Raw genomic sequence first — 7,156 nt, forward strand, 5'->3', positions numbered from 1 at the left:
AGCTTGGTCCGGTCCGGCTGGGCTCGGTTCGGGCTGGGCCAGCCCCGGTTGCAGCTCCGCCTCCTCCGGGCGCCCGCGGCGGCGGGTGGGAGCGGGCGGGGCGCGGCTCGGCCCGCCCCGGCGGGAGGGACCGCGGGCACCGGAGCGAGCGGGACTGGAACCGGCACTGGGGGAGCAGCGGGACGGGGACCGGAGCGGGGACAGACGGGGGACAGACGGGGTGCAGCGGGACCAGGCAATGGAGACACTGGGAAACGGATGAGACACCCTGGGATGGGTAGAAAACAGCCAGGGACCAGGACTAGGCAAAGGACATCTGGGAACTGGGACATGGATGGGACACGCGGGGATCAGCACCAAGCAGGAGACATTTAGGGACTGGGGCAGAGATGGTCAAGGGGACACCCTGGAACTGGGACCAGGCAAGGAACATCCAGAGACCAGGACAGGGATGGGACACCCAGGGACCATAAGCCAGGGCAGAAGAACATGGACCAGGAGAAGAACCAACTAGGATGGGAACAGAGGGAGTGGGAAGAGGGTCACAGGACAGTGGGACAGTCGGATGGAGACTGGCAGGATGAGGCCAAGGCCAGGCGATGTGGGAGGAGGAGCACGGAAGGACACACAGACAGGAAACACCAGGACAGGGGGACAGGACTGATGGGGACTGGCACAGGCAGACACAGGGACGGAAACACCCGTGTTGGGGCTGAGAGAGGGACAAAGGCTGACACAGACCCACGGGGAAGGGGAACAGTGAAGACAGGAAATGGCAGGACAGAGTGATGGAGCCTGGACTGGGGGACAGAGGGATGGGGACAGCCAGACAGGGCCTGGCTGACTGAGGGACAGCGACAGTAGGACAGGGTGTGGCCCAGCTCAGGCCACTTGGACCACAGAAGAGCATCCCTAAGCCATCATTAAGGAGCCACTGAGTAAATTAACTCCCACACCTGAGTCTCGGGGTGCACCTCAAAGGTGCTTTGGTGGCCGCGACGCCGCGACATGAGCCCTGAGTCACCACGGGCTCAGCTGAGGCACACGACAGGCACAGCCAGGAGCCAGAGCCAGCCCTAGGGCGGTGGGGGGCAAGGCCAGAGGGGAAACAGAGCCACATGTGACGGGAAAGCGGGAGGAGGTGCAGGAAACAGGGAGGAATGACGAGCTCAGCCCACGGGGACGCACGGACGCAGGGTGGGGAGGACGGATGGCAGCGCCAGAGCTGGGGTTTGGCTGGGAACCAACAGGGCTGGATCCAAGGGGGTTCAGGCCAGGGCACAGCAGGATGGTCACCCCATCTCCCACTGCAGCACCCTGAGATGGCCTCTCTGCTGCCAGTGGGTGTCACCATCCTCACTCAGGTCCCCAGGGGGGACATAGCTCCATGTGTAGGGTGGCAGGGTGGGTGGTTGGAGCTGGCTGCTCACAGGTGTAGATCCACAGAGCCCCCCTGGGAGGATGCTGGGGACACACGACCTCCTGCTGGGCCAGCACTGGACACACGGTGCAGCCCAGGCTTGTGCCAAGGGCCCAGACACCACCACACGATGTCCACACACCCCGGCTCAGTGCCAGCCCCTCCTGAGCAGCCATTTCCCTGCCTGCACCCGAGGTTTGCTGGCGCTGCCCCGCAAGCCCCAGGGATGGCAGCCCCTGCTGCCCAGCACAAGTTTTCTGTGACACAATTAAGAAAGTCTGTGTCAACAACAACTTCCTCCAAGCGCCTGGAGAAACCTCAGAACCACCAGAAAAAAATAAATGACCCAGTTGTCAGGTACTGCCACGGGGGCTGGAGAGAGGCCATGGGGCCTGATCCTGCCTATTGGCATGTCCTGCCTGGCCAGCAGCTCCCACAGCTGCTGACCCCTCCACACCTCACACGCAGCCACAGACACAACCACAGGTGGACAGCACAGTCGGGCATCCCGGGACGCTGGAACAGCCCCCCCGGGGGTGCAGCACCCACAGCAACAGAGGGAAGGGATGGTGGATCCCGTGCTCTGGAAATGTGCAGGTGTCATAATCCAACAGAGACCCGCGGGAGCGCTGCCACCACCACTCTCCCTTGCTCCAACCTCGGGAACCGTCCCAGCAGCTGGAGGGAACAATCAGTCGGATGTGAGTGACGGGACGTTTCCTCCCCGCCAGGGCGCAGCCGGACGCCCGCACCACGTCTCCGGTCGCCCCCCGCCCACGCTCAGCGCCCCCCGGGCCCCGCGGCGGGTCCCTCTGTCCCCAGCCCCCCTGCGATGGCCACTTCTGGCCTGCGGTGGAGCAGCGCAGCTCCAGGTCCCGCCGGGATGTGCTGCCCGGCTGCCCTCTGCCTGCCCAACCACAGCAGGACGTGCCAATCCGGCCGCCTCCACCGCGGCCACTCTCCAGAGAGGCTTTCCAGGAAAAGCCTCCCCTCCGGCCGGGTCTGGCTCCAAGCACCCGCTGGTCACTCGCTCCCATTTTCCAGCTGCCAGCACTGCCCCTGGGGGACCTTCTTGTTGAGTCTCCCCGTGAAGGGACACGGGGTCACATCCTGCCTGCCACCCTCCTGGCAGCCCCCGATGGCCAGTAGGACCCGGCCATGGTCCCCAGAGCTCCTGGGTCCCCGCATGGCCTCCCCAGTGCCACCCTCACCAGGGAGGGGAGGTGACCCAAGCTGGCTGCAGTGTCCCTGGCCCCTGCTTCTTGCAAAGCACAGGGACAGGGATGAACCCTCGGTGAGGTCAGCAAGAAGCAGCCAATCCCAGCGAGGGGTGACCCCAGTTCTGGGGTGCATGGTGAGGGGGCTCAAGAAGAGCCCCCAGAATCCAGCCCCACTCCTTGGGCAGCTTTTCCACGGGGGTACTCAAGGAGTGGGGTGCCACCACGCACCCAGCCAGTGGCTGCCCCCTCCCTCCCTCTAGCCCTCTTTGTCTCCCCTGGCCCCACCCCAGCACCGAGACCCCATTTCCAGCCTCCCAGGGACACGTATCTACTCTGTCCCCACGTGCAGGGAGGGGATGGCACAACAGGGCCCCGACAGGGTGTCCCCGAGCCCAGAGCTGCCACCACCTCTCACCCCACACCCCATTCCATAACCACCCACCTGAAAAATCACCATCCCAGCTCCCCCCGCCAAGGCAGCCACCCCCCTCGCTGCCCGCCCTGCCCGCTTTAGCAGAGCGGATCCATCCCAGCCCCCCTCGGCCCAAATCCCAGCAGCGGCAGCAGCGGAGCGGGGGGGATTTTGAGCCCCTGCCTGCCCGGGCTGCCGCTCCCTGCGGAGCCGCTTCCACGCGGGAGACAAAGAGAGGGAGACGGGAATCCCGGCTAGGCGACGGGGTTTAACCTAATCCTAGGAATTAAAAGGAAGAAAAGCCAAAGCAGGGCGGCGGCACCGGGCTGGGGAGACTGGGGGGGACAGCGGCGTCGGGGCAGGGTAGGGCGGCAGCTCCGCCCGGCCACAGCTGGGACCACGGCACCGCGCTGGGGACGGGGACACCGGGCGTTGGGTGGGGTCCCACCACCCAGACCCCGTGGCACAGGGTGGCAAAGCCGGGTGTGCACCCCAGCGCCCAGCAACCTCCCAGCCCCGGGCAGAGGTTTTCCGAGAGCTCCTCTCCCCTCTCGGCAGCCACCGCGGAGCGAAGCCATTTTGAGCCGGCGGCGGCGGCGAGACGGAAGGTGACGGCCCCCAAACCCCTCCCTCCCCTGCCCGCCAGAGGGTCTGCAGGGGGGTAAACAAGAGCAAGGCCAGGGGGATGCGGGGCGGGATCAGCGAAGAAACCCGGCAGCGAGGCAGCAGGAAGCAGGGCAGCACCGCGGGGGGCCGGCGCGGACTTACATGCTCATCCCACATCAGGGAGGGGCCGAAATCCTGCTGGGAATGGGGGTACCCAGGCGACCCCTCGCTCCGTGTACCCCCAGCTGCCACAGCCTGTGGGGAGAGGGGCTGGGCAGGGCTGTCCCCGCCGCCAGCCCCTGCCCGCCCTGCCCGGGTGCCGGCGGGCACATGCCAACCGGCTGCCGCTCTCGGCCGAAAATTGCCACCACGGCTCCTCCGAAGGCGTCGCTGCCAATCAGGGCGGCGGGGAAGGCGCGCGAGGTGCTCGGGAGCTCCTCTGCATTGCAGCTGGATGTGCGTGAGGGGGCATTTTTGTGGGGTTTTTGGTTTGGGTTTTTTCTTTTTTTTCTTTTTTTCTTTTTTTTTTTCCCAGCGGGAAAGCAAGCCCAGAGACACGGCGGGCAGCAGCTGGCAAGGGGGGTTCTGGGCATGGGGGGAGCTGGCAGTGGCAGCCCCGGGGGTGATGCTGTCCCTTGGGCACAGCCCCTGCACATGGGGACGTCAGGCCCATCACGTGCAGCCCCCGCGTTGGTTCTCGCCGTTCCAGCGGGGCGGCTGCGTGTGAGATCCCGGGGGTTTGGCAGGGCTGGGGAAGGCGTCAGGGAGCTTTTGCCCGTGCCCCTGCTTCCCGGTGCCACCCCCCCCCTCCCGACCACGGCCCTTCCCCAGGCTGGGGAGGAGGGGGGAGATTCACAAGCACGCGGCCCCCAACGTGAGGGGAAACCCACCCACCGTGCGCCGGGGACGTGTCGCGCTCGGAGCGGTGGCGCTGCCTCTGTCCCCAGGGCACCCCCAGACCCTCCTGCCCCCGGGGGACACACACACACGCGAGGCATTAAATCCTGCGCTCAGATCTGGGCTGAACCAGAAAGATGGGGCTGGGAGCAAAAAGAGGAGGAAGAGCCCGAGGGGCGCGGAGGCTGCAGGGAGGGAGCTGGACCCATTGCCTGGGTGAATAGTGGTGGTGGGGGGAGATGCTCAGCCAGGGAATAAACCCCCCGCCCCAGGAGCTGGGCTGGGAAAGCCCCATCCGCACAGAGCTATGTGGGGGGACTGAGAGCACGCACGGCTCGGGGGGGCACTGGGGAGGGACACGCAGCCCAGCCTGGGCACAGTGGCCAGGGCGGCTTCTGGAGGCGTTGGCTGGTGAATAACAGGACGGGGAGACAGAAGCAAGACCGACAGACACAACCTCATTCAAGCTTACCACCCCCCCGAGATTTTTCCAACCCCCACGGCGGCTCCAGCCCCCTCCCCGAGCAGAAGCCCCTTCTCCAAATTATGCTGCTCACAACGAGCAGGGTGAGAAATACCTGGGGCTGCAACGGAAACCTGTGGCAGAGCAGGGACCGTCCCCTCCCGGCCACCTGTCCCCTCCACACTGCATGAGGAGCCAGAAACCGCCCCCCGTGGCAACCACCTGGGCCGGTGGGTGCCCACGCAGGCACCCCACGCACATGCCACAGCCGATGGGAGTGCTGGCGTTAGTGGGGCAGGGATGGCACACAGGGTAACAGGGATGGGACGCAGGGACCAGGGTGGGCAGGGGGCTCAGCCCCAGGGCTGCACGTCCCACCAGAGGGATGGGGTGCTGGCTGAGGCAGGTGGGTGCTGCCGGGGGTCCCAGGTTGGTGAGCTGGCAGGTGATGCCGGGGTGGGGCACGCGCGACCCCGGGGAAGCGGGGGGGGGGGATGTGGAGGTGGCGGAGGGGTGGGGGGTCGCCAGGAGAGCTGCTGGGGGAACTGGGGAAGGTGGGCGAGGACCCGGGAAGGCAAAAGGGGGGTCCCTGAGCAGCAGGTGGGGAGCACAGGGATGGCAGGCGGGGTCCCTGGGTGGGGGAAAGCCCATCGCGGTAGGAAGCTCTCCCCAGCCTCGAGCCCCCGGAACGGCGCCGTGCCCGGGGGTGCTGGACCGGACCCGACCCGCCCCGTCCTCGCTGCGACAGCCCCGGTCCCGGTTGTTCCTACCTGCTCCATGGGGCCGCTCAGGGCAGCGTCTCGGCGGGCTGGCCGCGGGCCATGGGCCGGTCCCGGGGCCGGTCCCGGGGCCGGTAGCGGAGCCGGTAGCGGAGCCGGCGCGCCCCGGTGCGGCCCCGCAGCCGCTGCCGTTTCTCGCCGCCGCCGCCCACGCCCGGCGCCGCCCGGCGCATCCCGGGAGCGGCGTCATGTGAGCGGCGGCGGGAGGGGGCCCCGCCCGGCCCCACCCGGGGCTCCGCCGCCCTCCCCTCCGCCCGCCCCCCCTGCTTTCCCCCTCCATCCATCCATCCTTCCATCACGCCCTGCATCCTGCCTCCTGCCTCTCCCTCACCCGCTCCACTCCTCGTCCTCCTTCCATCCATCCTTCCATCAATCCGTCCATCCATCCATCCATCCATCCATCCATCCATCCTTCCACCTCTTCTCACCCCTTCATCCTTCCATCCAGCCCCCAAACATCCCATCCTTCCATCCCTCCTTTTTTCCCTCCCTCCTTCCCTTGCTCCATCCATCCCTCCATCCTTCTTCCATCTTCCCACCCATCCCCATCCATTCTTCCTTCCTCCTGCCCACCCACACATCCTCCATCCTCCCAACCCTTACCCATCCACCTGCCTGGCCGTCCCTCCACCCTGCCCTCCATCCCACCCCCTCCTCATCACCCACCCACGCTCATCACCCTGGGGTCCCCGGGGGTGCAGAGGTCCCAGGGGAGCCGGGGCAGGTCTGTCCCCAGGGATGGTCCCAGGGCAGGGGGCTGTGCTGGCTGCTCCCCCCGCCAGCGGCAGCTTCGTGGCCCCTGGCCCGAGCGAGGCATTTCCCAGCACGGCAGCCAAGCTCTCCAGCCTGGGTAAATATTAGCTCGGAGGCAGCACCAGTGCCAGGCCCAGCACAGCCCAGTGACCCACTGGGGCCCTGCCAGCCTCAGCCCGGAGCACTCAGTCCTGCTCCCAGCCCCGGCTCCCTGGGCACTGCCCCACACTCTGCACTGGCTCCCCCTGCGTGGCCCCACGCTGTGCCTCAGTTTCCCTTCCACCTTCCCCAGCGCATTGGGGTGAGTGAGGATGAGGAGGGGCAGAGCCACCCATCCCGTCCCCTCAGCAGGGTCCAGCCCCGAGTTTATGCCACACTTGGGGGGACAGGATGGCCCGAATCCCACCTCTGCACCAGTCCAACCTCGTGGGTTGGGCAGAAGAGAGGGGGGGGGCAGTGCAGTGACAGCCCCAAAGGGCTTTTTTAGCCAGGGACCCTGCCAGGCTTGGACCTGCCACAGGGTGGGCAGCACCAGGAGCCAGCGATGCCCGACCCCCCCCCCCCCCGCGCCAGGTCCCACCGCAGTGGCCCTGGGTACCCACGGAG

Source organism: Apus apus, chromosome 25, assembly GCF_020740795.1.
Source record: "Apus apus isolate bApuApu2 chromosome 25, bApuApu2.pri.cur, whole genome shotgun sequence".
NCBI lineage: Eukaryota > Metazoa > Chordata > Aves > Apodiformes > Apodidae > Apus > Apus apus.